The sequence below is a fragment of the Molossus molossus genome, unplaced genomic scaffold, assembly GCF_014108415.1.
Source record: "Molossus molossus isolate mMolMol1 unplaced genomic scaffold, mMolMol1.p scaffold_m16_p_14, whole genome shotgun sequence".
Lineage (NCBI taxonomy): Eukaryota > Metazoa > Chordata > Mammalia > Chiroptera > Molossidae > Molossus > Molossus molossus.
In genome coordinates, this window is record NW_023425349.1 from 32,688,864 (window position 1) to 32,707,621 (window position 18,758).

Consider the following 18,758-nt stretch of genomic DNA (forward strand, 5'->3'; position numbering starts at 1 on the left):
AATTGCCATTTATAGTATAATGAATAAACTCTGGTATAGTAATACAATAAGTATCCTTAATCAATTAAAAAACAAAATGAGCCCTGGCTGGTTTGGCTCAGCGGTTAGAGTGTTGGCCTGTGGTCCAGAGACCCAGGTTCGGTTCCTGCTAAGGGCATGTACCTTTGTTGCAGTTTGTCCCCGGCCCTGGTTGGGTCGTGTGGGTGGCAGCCACTCGATGTGTACCTTTCATGTCGATGTTTCTCCCTCTCTTTCTCTCTTCCTCTCTCTCCCTCCTGCTCTATCTGAACAAAAAATAAAAATATCTCCTCAGGTGAGGATAAAAAAAAAGATCCAAAGTTCCATAATGTTTTATAAAGGAAGACAGACACAAACAAAAATATATATCCTGTACAAATCCATGAATATAAACCTCAAAAGTGGGTAAATCTAGATAATAGTTTAGGGCATATACCAGTGATAAAATTGTAAAGAAAATTAATGAAAATTTGCTCACAAAAGAAGGTCAAGGTTATGACCAGGGAGGGGCATACTGAGGCTTCACTGTGCCAGTAATATCTGTATTTCACTAGGTGATGATTATGTGAATTGTCTGCTGTATACCCATTCATCAAAGTAGCTGTTAAATTTGAGAAGAACACGATGATGAAGTTTGTCCCACCAGAAATCAATAATTAGTATAAAGTGCTAATACTTAACACAGTGGGTCCAGGTGCATGAACACACAGGTAGCCCAAGGAAAGACCTGCATTCATAAACCTGATATATGACATAGGTACCACTATTCCATAAGAAAAGGATGGTTCATCAATACTGGTACTGGGATAATAAGAAAAAACATTAGAACTCATTTCTCACTACATACACACACAAAAAATATTTCAAGTTCAAGGATTACAGTTCTAAATATGGTAAGCAAAACATTTAAAATTATATAAGGAAATACATAATATATTTTAAAATCTCAGAGATGGGAAAAAACTTAAAGACACAAACTGTCAAGGAAATGATTGGTAAAATAACATTAGAATTTAAAACTTTCAAATATCAAAAGACATTAAGAAATTAGTATAGTCAGGAGTTTAGATAAAATTGTCAACATAAATTTATAAGCCCTGGCCGGGTTGTTCAGTTGGTTCAGATGATTAGAGAGTAGTCCCAATACACCTAGGTTGTGGGTTCGAACCTCCATCAGGGCACACAAAAGCAGCAAACAATGAATGCATAAATAAATGGAACAAATCAATGTTTCTCTCTCCTCCTTCCTTTCTCTCTCTAAAAATCAATTTAAAAAATTTATGAAGTTGACAGCTGTACTATAGTTACATGACAGAATATCTCTAATGTCAGGAAATACACACGGAAGCATCTAGGGGTTAAAAGAAAGGTATGATGTATGTAACTTAATCTCAAATGGTTCAAAACTGTGTATTTGCATATATACATATAGAGAGGGTGTGAGCTAACACACACTGAATAATAAAGCAAATGAAGTAAAATGTAAATAATAAGTGAATCTGGATAAAGGGTATACAGATATTCTTTGTACTATTTTTATTTTTATTTTTTTACTATTTGTAAATCTGTAATTACTTCCAAATAAAAAGGTTTTTAAAAAGTCACAGACTGGGAGGAAATGTTGTTAATACATATAACCAACTAAGGGTTCATATCCAGGAGATATAAAATAGTCCCAAAAATCATTAAGGAAAAAAAAGATAAATAGCAAATAGAATAAATGGGCAAAAGATATGATAAGGCAATTAACAGCAAAAGATGGAAGATTGATGCAAGAGCCAATAAACATGAAATGAGGTCCAGTCTCACCAGTAATCAGTGAAAACAGCAAAGTAAATGAGATACAAATACAAAAAAGAAAATTTTGACAATATCAAATACTGACTAGGACATATGTGAAGAGAACTAATACAATCATGCCTGCAGATGCTTTGCAAAATCTAGTAAAGCTAGATTACCCTACTACCCAGTAGTTCTATTTCTAGCTACGTACTCTAAGATCAGAGGTCAGTGAACTTTTTCTTAAAAGGCCAGATTATAAACATTTTAGGTTTGTGGGTCATAAGGTCACTCAACTAGTCAATCTACCACTGTAGTCTGAAAGCAGTCACAGACAGTACACACACCAATGGGCATAGCTGTTTCATTGAAGCTTTACTTACAAAAATTTGCAACTGGCTTGTGGGTCAGTTTGCCAACCCCTGCTTTAAAGAAACCCTCATCATGTGCACCAGGAGGCATGCATAAAAATATCCATAGCAGCTTTATTTGGAAATTTTAAAAATTCCAACAATCAAACTAATTCATCAATAAGAGATAAAGATATTAGTGATATAGTAATACAATAGAATTGAAAATGAATGAACTAGAGCTACAAATAAATATCAATATGAATTGATCTTACAAATGTAATGCTGACTAAAGAGAAGTTCAGAAATATAAAGGACATTGCCAATTATATAAAGTTTGAATATACACAAAGTAATACTATACATACGTAAGTATACAAAAGTATAAGGAATATATGGGCAAAGATAAACTATATTGTTAAAGAGGTTAAAAAAACAAAAGCAAGGATGTGACTACTGTTAATATCACAGTAATGGGCATACCTATGGGGGAGGGGAGAGATGAAGAATTGTGGAGAACGACATCTTCAGGGGTACAATCTCTTTCTTGAGCTGGGTAATAGCTCAACACACTGGTTATTCATCTTTGGGATTTCAGCTTAAATATTACCCATGAAAACCTTCCTTAGCCTCCATACTTGGTTGGGGTCTCCATTATACATTATCAAAGCACTGTTTTATTTTTCTTTTAAGGCAGTTGGGTTCATTTTATATTCCCAGATTAGCACACAGTAGTACTCAATACATTTGTTGAAATACAAAATGAATAGGGTACTCAAGATGACGCCAAAATTAACTATAGAATTCCATGGTTAAGAGCACAGGATCAGCCCTCTGAAACATTAGAAATTCTATTAACTTTCTGATGTGAGAAGGACAGGACTTAGGAAGGCATTCATGAGTTCTGAAGTTTACTACTTTCTGTTTTTTTCTTTCTTTTTATTAAATGTATTGGGGTGACATTGGTTAACAAAATTATTCTGGTTTCAGGTGTACAATTCTATAATACATCATCTATTGTATGTTCACTACCCAAAGTCAGTCTCCTTCCATCATCATTTATCCCCTTTACCCTCTGCTACCCTCCTAACCCCCTCCCTTTCCCTCTGGTAATCACCATACTGTTGTGTCTATGAGTTTTTGTTGTTTTTAGATTAATCCCTTTATCTTTTTCACTCAGCCCTACGACCCCCTCCCCCCTCATAGCTATCAGTCTATTTTCTATATCTCTGAGTCTGTTTCTATTTGTTTTTGTTTATTTTGTTCATTAGATTCCACATACAAGTGAAATCATGCTATTTTTTTCTTTCTCTGACTGGCTTATTTCACTTAGCACAATACTCTCCAGGTCCATCTGTGCTGTTGCAAAAGGAAAGGTTTCCTTCTATTTTATGACAAAGTAGTACTCCATTATATAAATGTAACTCAGCTTTTTATCTACTCATCTACTGATGGGCACTTGGGCAGTTTCCAAATCTTGGCTATTGCAAATAATGCTGCAATGAACACAGGGCTGCATAGATTCTTTCAAATCAGTGTTTCAAGTTTCTTTGGATACATTACCAGAAGTGGAATCGCTGTGTCATAAGGCAGTTCCATTTTTAACATGGAAACTCTGTACTATTTCCCACAGTGGCTGCACCAATCTGCATTCCCTATAACAGTGCATGAGGGTATCCATTTCTCCACATTCTCGCTGACATTTGTTTGATGATTTATTGGTGATAGCCATTATGACAGGTGTGAGTAGATATCTCATGGTGGTTTTAATTTGCATTTCACCAATGATTAGTGACACTGAGTATCTTTTCATGTATGTTCTCTTTGGAGACATGTCTATTCAGGTCCTTTGCCCATTTTTTAATTGGAGTGTTTGGGTTTTTTTTGTTGTGTTTTGCATTCATCCTGAGAGAGAGTGGGAGGGAGAGAGGGAAGAAGAGAGAGAGAGTGGGAGGGAGAGAGGGAAGAAGAGAGAGAGAGAGAAACATCAACGTGAGAGAGACACATCAAGTAGTTGCCACCCACATGACCCCAACCAGAGCCGGGGACAAACTGCAACTGAAGTACGTGCCCCCAGCAGAACCAAACCCAGGACTCTCCGGTCCGCAGGCCGACCCTCTAAGCACTGAGCCAAACTGGCCGGGGCTGGAGTGTTTTTTTTTTTACTGTTGAGTTGTATACGTTCTTTATAAATTTTGGATATTAACCCCTTATCAGATGTATCATTGGCAAATATCTCCCATTCAGTGTTTGACTTTTCATTTTTTTGGTTTCCTTTGCAGTGCAAAACCTTTTTAGTTTGATGTAGTTTTATCTATTTTTTATTTTGTTTCCCTTGCCCTACTTTCTGTTTCTTTGCAAATAAATATTGGATAGATCTGGAACTTATGTATACCTTTTTGACCAGGTAGAGAAATGTGGTTAGTAAGTAAACTCTCATTATTTTATAATAGTCGCTTGTTTTAAGAGCACTTTAGAGATACCAAGGACTTTTACAAAACCCTCACAAAGAGTTTCCTATGTATTAGTCTCTGTTCTAAGCACTATGGGAATAAAAAGTCTAAAAACACAGTTCCTGCTCTGAGGAACTTACAATTAAGTTAAGGTACAAGTTAACACAAACAAAAGAATAAGGACAAAACCAGTATGTGAAAAAAAGTTAAATAAATGGTACTACCCTGTAACAGATGCTAACAGGGTTCAGAGAAGGAAAGACTTAGGTTGATGTGATCAAAGAAGAAATCAAGAAGATGCAATTTGATGACTAGGAATTATAAAGATCAAAAAGATTTCCAGCCCTGGCCGGTTTGGCTCAGCGGTTAGAGCGTCGACCTGCGGTCCTGAGAGACCTGGGTTCGGTTCCCGCTAAGGGCGCGTGCCTCGGATGCAGTTTGTCCCCGGCCCTGGTCGGTCGTGCGGGTGGCAGCCGCTCGATGTGTTCCTTTCACGTCGATGTTTCTCTCTCTCTCTCTCTGTTCCTCTCTCTCTCCCTCCCACTCTACCTGAACAAAAAAATGGGAAAATGTCCCCGGGTGAGGATAAAAAAAAAAAAAAAAGTGAAAATGCTAAGACAAAGAGTGGTTAAAGTGTCATCCCCATATGCCAAGGTTGTGGGTTCAAACCCCAAGCAGGACACATACAAGATAACCAATAACTGAATAAATGGGTAGAACAACAAATCGATATTTCTCCACCCCCCCCATCAATAATAAACAAAAATAAAATCTATGAATTATTTCTGAAATTTTCCATTTAATATTTTCAGACCACAGCTAACCACAGGTAACTAAAATCATAAAGCAAAACCACAGATAAGGGCGGGTGCATGGGGGTGACTGTAATAGGAAAGATAATCTACCCACCTCATACTTAAAGTTTTCTAATTCTATTATTTGGAATCCATAAATTCTCTAAGATGGTAAATTTAGCTTACTCAATGTTAATCATAATTTTGGGAAAATAGTTTCTAATATATGCTTTACCTAACAATTGTTAATCTGTGGCTTTGTACTTTTTTCTGCCAATCTATAATTAAATCGTATGATAACACTGATTTTATTTCACTATAATAAAGGTGTATTCTGATAAGACCTTCCCCCCAAAGTTCTTAAATATGATAATAAAACTTTACATACTAGGCATTTGCATTTGGGAAGGTCACGCCTATTTTCTTAGGTGAACTGTATAAATGAAATAGGTTAGATAATTTTAGTTTAAAAAAGGAATTAAAGTTTTATTTTTACCATACTGGAATAGACAGTACAGTTCCTACTCTCTTCTTCCAGTCTAACCTTAAGAAATAAATATAGCATTATGGCAGGATCTTGAGGAAGAGGTAGGATTTCAATATACAGGGATCTGGGGAGGATATGAAGGAAGAGAAAGATGGATACCCCAGAAAGAGCCTGATTTGAGAATGGGAAAGAGGCAGCAAAGTATGGAGGACTGAATCATTCAGTAAAGAGTGCTACGGCATACAGGTTGGGAAAAATAGAGTAGGGCCAGATCTCTGAAGGGTTTAAATTCTGAACAGGCTATGCTTAATTTTACAGGCAATGGGAAGCCACTAAAGATCTTTGAAAAAGAAAAGGCTGTGATGAGATCTCTATTTTAGGAAGATCAGTCCAACAGTAATGTGTAAAGAACCAAAGGAAAGAGAGCTAAGCGGCAAAGACGACAGATTATTATAATAGTGTAGGTGGACTAAGACATACATAATGGTTTTGTGGTGTTTTTTTTTTATCCTCACCCGAGGACATTTTTCCATATTTTGTTCAGGTAGAGCGGGAGGGAGAGAGAGGAAGTGAGACAGAGAGAGAAACATTGATGTGAAAGGGACACATCGAGTGGCTGCCATCCACACGACACCAGGGCTGGGGACAAACTGCAACCAAGGTACGCGCCCTTAGCGGAAACCGAACCCGGGTCCTGGAAACCGAACCTGGGTCTCTCAGGACCGCAGGCTGATGCTCTAACCACTGAGCCAAGCCGGCCAGGGCTACATAATGGTTTTAACCACTAGGGTAGCATGGGGAAGGAAAAAGATGAAGAGCATTATCTAAGTAGAATCAAGATTATTTGGCCTTTTCCAGAGAAACATATACAAGATTTAGATAATACCATTTTAATCAAAACCACTCAAAATCTGAAGATGGTAAAAAAGAAAAAACACACAAACAAGTCACATCTAGAAACAACTGACTGAATTGAATTGGGGATAGGGGGAATGAGGAATTTTCTAATGCCTTCTATGCACTGATCCTAGGAAGTACAGATTTTAGTCCTGTAAGGTAGTCATGTGATTCAAATTGGACTCTACTTACCTTTTTATAAACTGAAGGCATGAAAAAGAGGGCAAATGTAAAAAGATTCAGTCCCACACAGTAAAAAAGGAGTCGTGTGATTCTTGATCCTGCCTGTTGAAATACTCCTTTCTGAAGAATATTAATTATCTAGGGAAGAGATTCATAATTGCTAAATGGATAGCTGCAGTTCTTTACCAGGAGGAAGAACATCTGTTTTTTTCTCCTGATGGGATACAGGTTTCCTAGGCTACCAAATGTATCCTATACCCTGCACTGTCACACACATACATAAATTCCGAAAAACAAATTCAAATGCAGAAATACACAGATCAAAGCTTGTTTTGTCACAAGTTGACTACTAAATATTAGGAGAGCCTCGTCTTGTATCTCAAACATGAGGCTTTTAACGTCTCTTTTCACAAGCAATTTCTTCTTCTCTGATGAGAGTTCAAGTCTAACTGCAATGAAGAGGTATAGAGAAAGCATACTGAAAGGTTCCTCAAGCAATAGAAAGTGAGACAAAGATCTAGTTGGCTACTTGAAATTTATGGTGTTAGCTTGCATCTTTATGAGGAAACATATCCAAACACTGTCATTTGAATCTTAGGTGAAAAATTCATAAAATAAAGACTGATATATGAAATGTCTACTTTTCTACTCTTTGACAGTCTGGAGGTAAGATTTAATGAGAAAAAAAATATTTAAATATGTAAATCCTGTTTTGATCTGCATGCTACATAAAATAGAAAATACAGTGAGTTACATTAAAGTTATACAATTCACTGCCTTCCACACACACAAATAAGTGAAAAATCTTTATTATTGCACAGTTTTGACAGAGAAATGTAATTAAGTAATAAGAAGAAGAAAAATTAAGTCTTCCATTAAGTCTAGTTTAGCATGGGCTATAATAACATTTTCCCTTTGGTAATGTGGATTAAATTGTTTAGTGTGCATTTTTACTTTGTAAGTAACACTATTTACATTTGTGCACCATTTAAAAGCTTATCAAATGCTGCCCTAGCCGGTGTTGTATGTGGTTAGAGCATCAGTCCTTGCACCAGAGGGTTGCAGGTTTGATCCCCAGCCCTGCAGGAGGCAACCAATCTATGTGTCTCTCTCTTTCCCTTTCCCTTTCCCTTCCTCTCTCTCTAAAAATCAATGGAAAAAAATATCCTTGGGTGAAGATTAACCAAAAAGAGAGAGAGAGAGAGAGAGAGAGAGAGAGAGATTATCAAATGTTCTTAAAACTCTTTTTTATCTTCACAAGCATCCATCATGGGAATCAATACTTCCATTTTATAAAGAAGGAAACTAGACAAGTTTGTCATACAAATAGTGACATAGCAGGAGCTCAAAACCAAGTGTTAAAACCTTTAAATAACATCATCAGTGACAGGCAGAGAGGCTTGAGAAGTTTTAAGATTTTATATGAGAAAGTAATACATTGAATTAAAGAACCCTGTTCACTTATTTATCCATGGTCACTAAATTCAGGTCAGGTCTTAGCTATTCATAAATCTTTACTAAGAAAAAACAGACTGGGTAGGGGGTAAAGTGGCACATGATCTGCTCCTGTTGTGAATAATTACCTCCCACAATTTTGATTTTATTTTCAATATTTACTATTTTACTTTTTAAAAATAGTTTTAAAATATTGATTAGGGTCTTAAACTTTTTCAGATCTGAACTCATTGGTTGGGTTTTTTGTTCTTACTTGAAAATGAAAATAAATTGTAGTTAATGATGGAAGGAATCTTCAAGTACCCAAATTAGTCTTTGCACCTATAAACTTCTCCAAATGTATATTTATAATACACATTAAATTGGCGAACTAATAAAATTGTCTGTAAAGTAAAATGACTAATAAATGAAAAGGTTTAGAGATTTCTACCTCTAGTCTTTTTATGTCAACTATAGGATTTTTAGGAAATTATATATTACTATCTTTCCTTAATAAACAATGACATATACTGAATTACTAAAATATATATGAACCTTAGAAATTAAAAAAAAAAGTCTTATACATATCTTCAATAGACATATTAACTAGTAAGTAGCAAGCTACAAATTTAACTGGGAAATATAACCAAAGCCAGAGGGTTTTTTTTTTTTTCCCTTTTCCTTTTTAAAATACAAGAGTACATAGAATGATCTCTTGGTAAATCAAGAAAAAAGGCAGGTATAAACTGCTATGTTTTAACAGAGAAGTAAAATTCTAAAATGTATTCTTTTCAGTATTCTGGCTTTATAGTTCCAGTGAGCACCAAAGTTGATGCTAATCCCACAGGTTCACAAGGCCAAAGTGTAAAATAAGTAAAAATGGGTTTATAAGAAATAAGACACAAAAAATTTAGAAATGAAAACTAGAAACAGAAGCACTGATTTTAATAATAATGATTAACTCACCTTTAATGTAAAATTATTAACTAGAGCAGGGAAATTTTGAGGCCTATTTTAAAGAAAATATATAAGAAATATCTTCCATGAAAAGAACATCTTGGTTAATTCACTTATTTAAATAGTTTTGAAAATCATTTTTCCCCAGGGAGGGATGAACATACACTAAGAAATGTCTTCAAAGTAAATCATAAGAATTTGGTAAACAAAGGAATAGTACAGATTGTACTTATTAAGACTGAAGTAATGGGCAAAAATCTCAGGTGGGAAGAAGGCCTACAAGAACATGTGAGACACAGAAGATGGCTCCATCTTTTCTGTCAACAATGTCTTTTTTAAAAAACTCAAAGTAAGAAGCTACATTGCACAGTCACATAATTGGATAATGTTGGTATCAAAGACACAATTAAAACATCTATTTATTTGGCAGAAAGTGATTTTTCTTAGAACCCACTGGGAGTTCTAGATGGCGCAGATGACCAGGAGAGGGCAGCTCACCACTGCAGCTGTGAGTAAAGATGCGAATTCCTTTCATTTGCCATCAAGGGGAGACTCTATCTTACTTAAACATTCCATAATCAAATATGAAGAAGTAAAGATACTGCCATTAAAAATTCTAAACATATAAAGTATAACAGTCCTTACAACAAGTAGTCAGTGAGAAGGATTTCTGAGATGCAAATTGGAGCTCATAAAATAAGATGAGGCTACCGTTCCTGACCCTCTCAGATGAACAGAATACATAGAGATGGCAATTATACTCATAATGGCTAATAATGTAGATTTACTATATTTTTATACACCAATGCAATTTTTATAAATAACTACGTTCTTACAATTTATCTAAATTTTCAGATATCTAGACTTTTACCAATATAAATTCACAAAAACACAATGAATATAATTAAATGTAGTATCTCATATATGAAAGAATTTGAAAAAAATTACCTCCTTGTACTAATAGTACTTTCTCTTGGATAACACATATCTTTGAAATAGGTTGTTTACAATCTGCAGGTTACTAATGTAAACTTGAAGATCTGTATTGTCAAAAAAAGGATCACAATGATCATTTAGATCTGCCCCAGTTTCAATCAAAAGTAGGATAAACAGCTGAAACTTTTCTAATGTTAGAAGACTGTATAAACTGGTGTAGTTCTACTCAAAGAGTATGGAAATGAAATAATTTAAGCACACAGAGCATGGTAATTTCTTTATCAAGAGTTATAGCCCTCATTTATTTTAAAAAAACCTACAAAAACTCTGGTTTTTATTATCGGAAGAAAAGTATACTATAAGTCTTTTTGTTTTTAATCCTCACCTGAGGACATGCTTATATTGATTTCAGTGATAGTTAAGGAAGAGGGAAAGAGAAAGAAACATCAATGTGAGAGTGAAACAACGACCAGTTACCTCCCATTTGCATCCTGACCAGGAGTCGAACCCACAACCTAGGTATACCTGGCAATACTCACAGGCTTAGAAAGAGAATTAAAGATTGTCAAATTTGATGAAAAAGAACAGTATTTTCATATGAAGCGTTGGATGAACCAATTCTTAATAAGAAATACAATTTTAAAGTTAATTTTCCTTATTATAATTGAAGATGTAGCAATAGAATGCATAACCAGTCATTTTGAATTATATACATCATGAAGCCACTCTGGCTTCCTGTACAGCTTCCACAAATTGTAAGAAATGGCAGAGAAAATATTTAAATGCCATTGTATAAATCTGTACTTAAAATTATATTCACACAAAACTGATTCATATAAAGTTATATATTTTTAGAAAAATTGTTCTATAAAAGTCATGTTTATATTCTGAAATAAATTGTCAGCAATTTATCATGTTGTCAAAGCTTAGCTTATAAAGTTTTTAACAGCTCTAGTTATAATGGCATCATCAGAAAGAATCATAAAATTAAAAATTGTCAAAAAATTATTTACAATCTGACATTTGCCAGGAGTGACCAACATTATTTTCAATTATACCCATTAACAAAGAAGTTGCTAGCCCTGGCCAGTGTGATGCAGTTGGTTGGACATTGTATGCACTGAAAGGTTCCTGGTTCAATTCCCAGTCAGGGCACATGCTGGGGTTGTGGGCTTGATCCCTGGTAGGGGGTGTGTAGGAGGCAGCCAATGGATGTCTCGCTCTCATGTTAATGTTCCTCTCTCTTTCCCTTCCTCTCTCTCTTAAAAAATCAATTAAAAAATCTTAAAAAAAAAAGTTCTGAAAGTATAAGTTTTGATCTAAGAAATGACAGAAAAGCAAACCAGAAAAATCAAATGATGAATCAAGATGTCACATTGATCAAGTATTACAATTTTTAGTTTCGACAAAAAATCATAACCCCCCAAACATTATTTTTTTTGTAGTTTTTAGCTTTATGTTGTTACTCATACAATGCTATTACCTCTATTATGGTTTATAAGAACGTGTTTTTAAAGGAAAAAGTATTAAATGTTAATGCCTTTAAATGCACTTTCTTCCTGCTTTTTAAACAAGGACCCTGCATTTTCATTTTGTACGAAGTCTCACAAAATAGGTAACCAGCTCTGCCCTATGGAGGCTAATCCAATAGTTCTCAACGCTTGGCTGTTGTTTTGCAAAACTCTTCTGTTTCTAGAGGGCAACCTTAAACAGATATCTATGTTCCTCCTTACCTGTTTTGTCTTGACTATATCTCTAGTCACCTTTCTCTATTCTACCTTCTATGCTGTGATTCCCAAACCTGTAATCCTGATCTTATAAACCAGGATTTTACCCTTTTTGTATTTTTTTCCCCAATCCCCCCAATTTGTTACCCTCAGAATATTGAGCAATAATTTCCTTTTATTCCCCAAATTCAATCAATCATTGTCTTATCAGATCTCCTTTGAGTTGACTCTCAATTCTGTAACTTAATCCCATATTCACTGTGATCATCCTAGACAAAGTCCTTCCTCCTAAGCTACTGCGAAGAGAAATCTTACCTCATGGTATCTTTATCATCTGAACCTCATAATCTCCTCAAAGACCAGTAGAGCAGGTTCTGATGTAAAAACCATCCTATTTTGCAACTAAAGAAATTGAGGAACAGAGAAGTAAAGCATACTGGTCAAAGTCATAATGAAAGCAATTTGCTCAAGCTATTGAGAGGGGGTCTGATCAGATAACAACCTTCATTACATCATGATATATGGTCTTCTGAATACTCTAATTTGCAATAAAACTGTCATCAGATTAATTTCTCATCCAAGACCTTTTATACCTAACTACTGCCTAGAAGATAAGTAAAGCTCCTAAGCTTAAAAATTTAGGACCATCAACCAAACCTTCTCGAATTAGATTTTAATCTATACTTGAAACTTCTATCTCCTACTATTCCAATACTACTCTATACTTCAGTCTTTCATCTGCTTGCTAACCTAACAAATTTCTGTCCATGCCTTAATGTCCAACTCAGTCAAATGACACCTCCCTCAGGATCTCTTTCTTGATTTTTCCCATCAAGAAACAGTCTCTTGTTACTTTAACTTTCTACTGCATACTCTACACCCTAACTTTGAAGGGAGGTTTCATAAATACTCATTTCTATAGCACCATGAGATTTAGCAATGAATCAATATCTCTTTTACCCTTTAGGACACAGCTAGTCTCACCATTCATTCAAACATTTATTACCTACCATGTGCTGGTACCATACTAAATGTTGTGGAAACATATATATGAAGCCCAATGGCTCCAGATAAAGATGCAGGACTAACACATGCATACATAGCTGCTCCTTCTCCAAACCCTACTAAAAATGACAGTAAAAGGGTTATGTCCACCAAATTCCCCTTCCTACTCTTTGTAAGTATCTTATCTGCACCTTAGCAAATGACTAAAAGTTTATTTTCTGGAGGTAGTAAGTAAAAATGAAGGTGTCTGATCAGGGCAGGGATAACTGAAACAAAAAGATTAAGTGAACATATACTCAATGGATTCGCAGACCCCACCCCCCACCACCAGCACTCTCCCCCAACTTGGCTTAGAAAGAACACTGTCAACCAGGCATTTACTCTTGAGGAAGATGTTCCAGTATTTTTTCTCTTTTCCAAGAATTCTAACTAGACTAAAAGTAAGTTCTAAATATGTTCACATAAAGGGTTTTCCCAGAAAAAGAAATCAGCTAAATTTCCCTAGGTGACAGTTATACTGACAAACACCCAACACAAGCTCTGGACATTCAATCTGTTAAGTTTCCCACTTTTTTTTTTTAATTCCTCACCCAAGGACATTTTTCTGTTTATCAACAGATAGTAGAGTGAGAGGGAAGGAGAGAACGAGGGAGGGAGAAGGGGAGGGGAGGGGGAGGAACACTGGTGTGAGAGAAACACATAGATTGGTTGCCTCCCACATAACCTCGAACAGGGTACATGACCCGTGAATCAAACCCGTGACTCTTTGGTCTGCGGACCAATGCTCTACCACTGAGCCAAACCAGCCAGATCAAGTTTCCCACTTTTAATCATGAGCAAACAACTAAGAATTATCAAATATTTGATAGACACCTGAAATGAAAGCGAAGGCCAAAAGAAACAAAAAAACAGAAAAGGCAACTTGAAAGAAACATACTATTTAGAAATAAGAAAAACTAAAACAAAATTATAAAGAATATTCTCCAACATAAAATATTGTATCCATAAGTTTCAAGTCTCCCAAGTTGTTTTTTTAACTTAGTTTTCTATATACTTATCACTAAATCAACCCAAACCCTTTTTCATTAAATTTTCTCCCAAAACACAGACACAAACACATACTTTAAAGAACAGATAATGGAGAGACAGACAAGCAGACACATAAACATAACCACTTGTCCTTGGAAAATAAAAAACACAACAACAAAAAGAACAACTTCAATAGATGTATGGGAAAATAAAGTTGAGGAGCTCTTCCCACAAAGCAGAGCAAAAGTAAGAAAATTAGAGCACCAATTCAGGAGGTCCAATATATGAAAAACAGGTATTCTAGAAAGAAAGAATAAAAAAAAGGAGGGGAGGACATCATCCAAAAAATAATTAAGAGTCCTGGCCAGCGTGGCTCAGTTGATTGGGCAATGTCCCGAGCACCAAAAGGTAGCCAGTTCAATTCCCAGTCAGGGCACATGCCTGCGCTGTGGGCTTGAACCCTGGTAGGGGTGTGCAGGAGGCAGCTGATTGATGTTTCACTCTCACATTGGTGTTTGTTTCTCTTCCTCTCCCTTCCTCTCTCTTAAAAAAAAATCAATAACCATTTCCCAGACAGGAAGGGCATGCATTTCTTGGTTGAAAGGGTCTACCAACCACCCTGCATGGTAGATGAAAAGAAATCCAAACCAAGGAACAAAGGGAATCTTACATATTTCCAGAGATAAAAAAAAAAAAGCGCATTCAAAGGATCAGAAATCAGAATAACTTTAGACATCTCAACAACACAGGATTACCGAGCAATGCCATCAATTTCAACATAAGAGTTCTACCTCTATGCATCCTTTGTCAGGACATTATTAGAGATGAAATCTTTCAAAATAGTATGCAAACCAAAGAAGATGAAATGAGATGTAGGAAATAGAAGCTCCACCACAGGGAAAAGCAAAAGGAATTCCTATGATGATAGTGAAGGGACATCCTAGAATGACAGTGGGCACCAGCTGGTATATAGGGCAACCAGAACAGGATGAAGCAGTTGGAATTTCTCCAAAAAGAAGAAAACTGATGGAAGCCTCAAAGTGTCTGAGCACAATGGGAGAAGATTTAGATAATTTAAAAAGCATTTTTAGTTGATTTAGGGATAAGCACATGGAAAACTAAGTAAACAACATCAAATACATAGGCAATAATGAGGAGTGGAAGAAGGTAGAAACAATCAAGGAAAATTCATGATTTTATCTAATGATTCAGCTATTCAATAACATTTATGTAGTCATAATAATGTAAAACACTGACTACTGATCTAACCAAAAGGACAATGTAATTATATAAGGAAGATGGAAAGAGTGCCTGCATGGAGTAAGAACAGACGAAGGTAAAGATAAAACTTACCTTCTATAATGGGAAGTCTATAGAAAATTCTAAAACTCAAAAATCAAGAATTACAAGAATGTAACTATGAGGAACAGAGGTAAAAACCAAAAGAATCAGCTAAAATAATTGATCATATTGACTTTTGGAAAAGGTGAAATGGCAGTGGTGGTGGGTGATGACAGAATGTTCTCTTTCGTAACGAAATTGGGAAACTATTGACTTTTTAAAGCTATAATGCAAGTATAACTTGATAATCATTAAAAAATAATTAAGCCCTGGCCGGTTTGGCTCAGCGGTTAGAGCGCCGGCCTGCGGTCCTCAGAGACCCGGGTTCGGTTCCCGCTAAGGGCGCATGCCTTGGTTGCAGTTTGTCCCCGGCCCTGGTCGGTTGTGCGGGTGGCAGCCACTCGATGTGTTCCTTTCACATCGATGTTTCTCTCTCTCTCTCTGTTCCTCTCTCTCCCTCCCACTCTACCTGAACAAAAGATGGAAAAATGTCCTCGGGTGAGGATAAAAATAATAATAATAATAATAATTAAGCCGCCTAGGCTGGTGTGGCTCAGTTGGTAAGTGTTGTCTCCTGCATGAAAAGGTCACTAGTTCATTCCTGGTCAGGGTACTTGCCCAGGTTGCAGGTTCAATCCCTGGTTGGGATGCATTTGGAAGGGAACTGATAAATGTTTATCTCTCACATTGATGTTTCTCTCTCTCTCTAAAAATTTTAAATATCTTTAAAAAATAACAAAGAAACAAGCAACAAAATGGAAAGGGAACCCACTATATGAGAGAGTATAAATGCCAATAATACATCAGATAGGGGTTAATTTCCAAAATATATAGAGTGCTCATACAACTCAACAAAAGGAAGACAAAGAATCCACTTAAAAATGGACAGAGGACCTAAAGAGACACCGCTCCAAACAGGACATACAAATGGCTAAGAGACATATGAAAAAACGCTCAACGTCACTAATCATCCGAGAGATGCAAATTAAAACAACTATGAGGTATCACCTCACACCTGCCAGAATGGCTGCCATCAACAAATCATCAAACAACAAGTGCTGGCAAGGGTGTGGAGAAAAGGGGACTCTAGTACACTGCTGGTGGGAATGTAGATTGCTGCAGACACTATGAAAAACAATATGGCGTTTCCTCAAAAAACTAAAAATTGTACTGTCATTTGACCCAGTGATCCCACTTGTAGGAATATATCCTAAGAAGCCTGAAACACCAATCAGAAAGAATATATGTACCCCTATGTTCATAGCAGCACTATTCACAATTGCTAAGATTTGGAAATAGCCCAAGTGTCCATCAATAGATGAGTGGATAAAAAGGCTGTGGTACATATACACAGCCTATAAGAAATAAAGCTCTAAGAAAAAAAGATCTCTTATCCTTTGAGACGACATGGAGGGACCTGGAGAGTATTATACTAAGGGAAATAAGTCAATAAGAGAAAGACAAATATCACAATCTCTCACTTATTTGTGGAATATAATGAACAAAATAAACTGATGAACAAAATAGACCCAGAGACATAGAAGTAGGGTACTCAGAAGAGGGGGGCATGGGGAAAGGAAGAGATAAACCAAAGAACTTTTATGTATATATGCATAACCAATAGACATAGACAACAATGCTTGAGGGGGAGGAGAACTGGGAAGAGGGTGTTAATGGGAGAAAAAGAAACATCTGTAACAAAAATAAATTAATAAAAATAATTTTAAACATAATAATCCATTGAAGGTTTAAACAATAGTGAGATACACATAAAAACCTGATAATTATAAGAAAGGACTTAACAGAAAATAGCTGGATTCTCATATCTAGTTCTGTATTCAATCTGTTGTGATATGTTGTTTTGGCTAAAAATGAAGATAATCTGGCCTCACACAAATATGCAGTTGGAAAGGGAACTGAACTTCAACAGTTATTTAAGATATTGTTCTTTAATACTACACTAAAGTTAACAAGTGGTAATTTCTTAAAGTTTAGTTACAATGTAAAATCTGAAATTGGTTTATCTTGTGCCTTGAATAGATTTTTCATCCACGTATGATTTTGTAACATCATGTATTGGTCATGTGGAAAATATTGGTTCACCGAGTTATACTTTGTGTGCACTTTCCATTTCATCATACAGAATATTTAAAAGATATGTACTGAAGCATTCAGATTTAATAAAATTAATTCTTTTTATTCATTCATCAAGAACATTCTTAAGTGAAACTAGCCTTAAAAATAAAGAAAAACTATGGGTGTGTAGAAATGAAGAATATAATATCATTATGGTTTGGTGTAATTGCCTTGATTTGTGCTAAGGAGCCAGTAATTTTACTCATCACTGCTTTTACACCATCAGTGCAAATATCAACATAGTAAAATATGCAAATAACATCTTAGTATTATTATGAAGATAGATTTCACCTCAAAGACCCTCTGAAAGGACTCCGTGACTCCCAGAGATCCACAAACCACACTTTTGAGAATCATCATTGTAGGTCATAAGCTAATATAAAGAAATATATGTAAAGCCAATAGGTACTTGATGTTTTTGAAATTTGGGAAGAAAAACAAAGATCTATGACCTATAATAATTTGTAAATTCTGCTGACTCATGAATCTGAATGGCATTGCTCAGTAAGGTTGCTGTTTGGAAGCAAGTGAGTAAACTTAATATTGGCATCTTACCAAAAACATTTGTTGGAAGCAAATATGTGTTATATGGAGTGAAATAAGAAAATATAAGGAAATATATGTTACAGTGATGTATATTAATTTACGATTTTACAAAGATCTCAGGATCTTTCACTGTTAAGAATATTGACTAAGCAAAGAGGCTCACTCATTTAGTCTTCCATTAGTTGCATTACAAAACCTACCATGATGCCCTGGCCGGTTTGGCTCAGCAGTTGGAGCATTGGCCTATGGACCAGAGAGTCTTGGGTTCGGTTCCCGCTAGGGGCACATACCAAACAAACAAACAAACAAACAAACAAACAAAAAAACCTACGATGAGTCATCTAGTCCCATTATGATAAATAACCAATATGGATTCCCAAAGAACTGAACAAAATACTACCGTGCTCATCCATTAATATCTATTCAATTACTCAAATCTTGTTTCCCTGACATGGCTGAATTCAAATGCCCAATGTTGGCAAATATCAAACTATAAACATACCAGCAGGTTGTTCTAACACTAGTCACCAGGCAGCAGCAGCAGTACCAATGTGAGTAGTACTGGTGATTATTACAGCCACCATTCATTTGTATACTACTGTCTACAGTTTTAGAAGTATTTTCAAGTACTTTATCTAATTTCAAGGATATAATAATAATTGTTTTAATACATATTTTTTATTGAT

General features: G+C 35.6%; 1 protein-coding gene and 1 long non-coding RNA gene across 4 annotated transcripts in view; both read right to left on the reverse strand.

Moving 5' to 3' along the window:
- The window catches only part of ZCCHC7 (zinc finger CCHC-type containing 7), a 219,474-nt gene that overhangs the window by 79,561 nt on the left and 121,155 nt on the right, over window positions 1–18,758 (reverse strand). The window lies entirely within an intron of this gene.
- LOC118629258 lies at window positions 6,972–12,419 on the reverse strand. Of its 2 annotated transcripts, XR_004959458.1 has the most exons (4): window positions 12,331–12,419; window positions 10,301–10,392; window positions 9,362–9,404; window positions 6,972–7,099 (listed from the first exon to the last, which is right to left on the reverse strand). It is a non-coding gene; the product is annotated as an uncharacterized LOC118629258 (long non-coding RNA). The 2 variants fall into 2 exon arrangements; XR_004959457.1 differs by lacking the exon at window positions 9,362–9,404.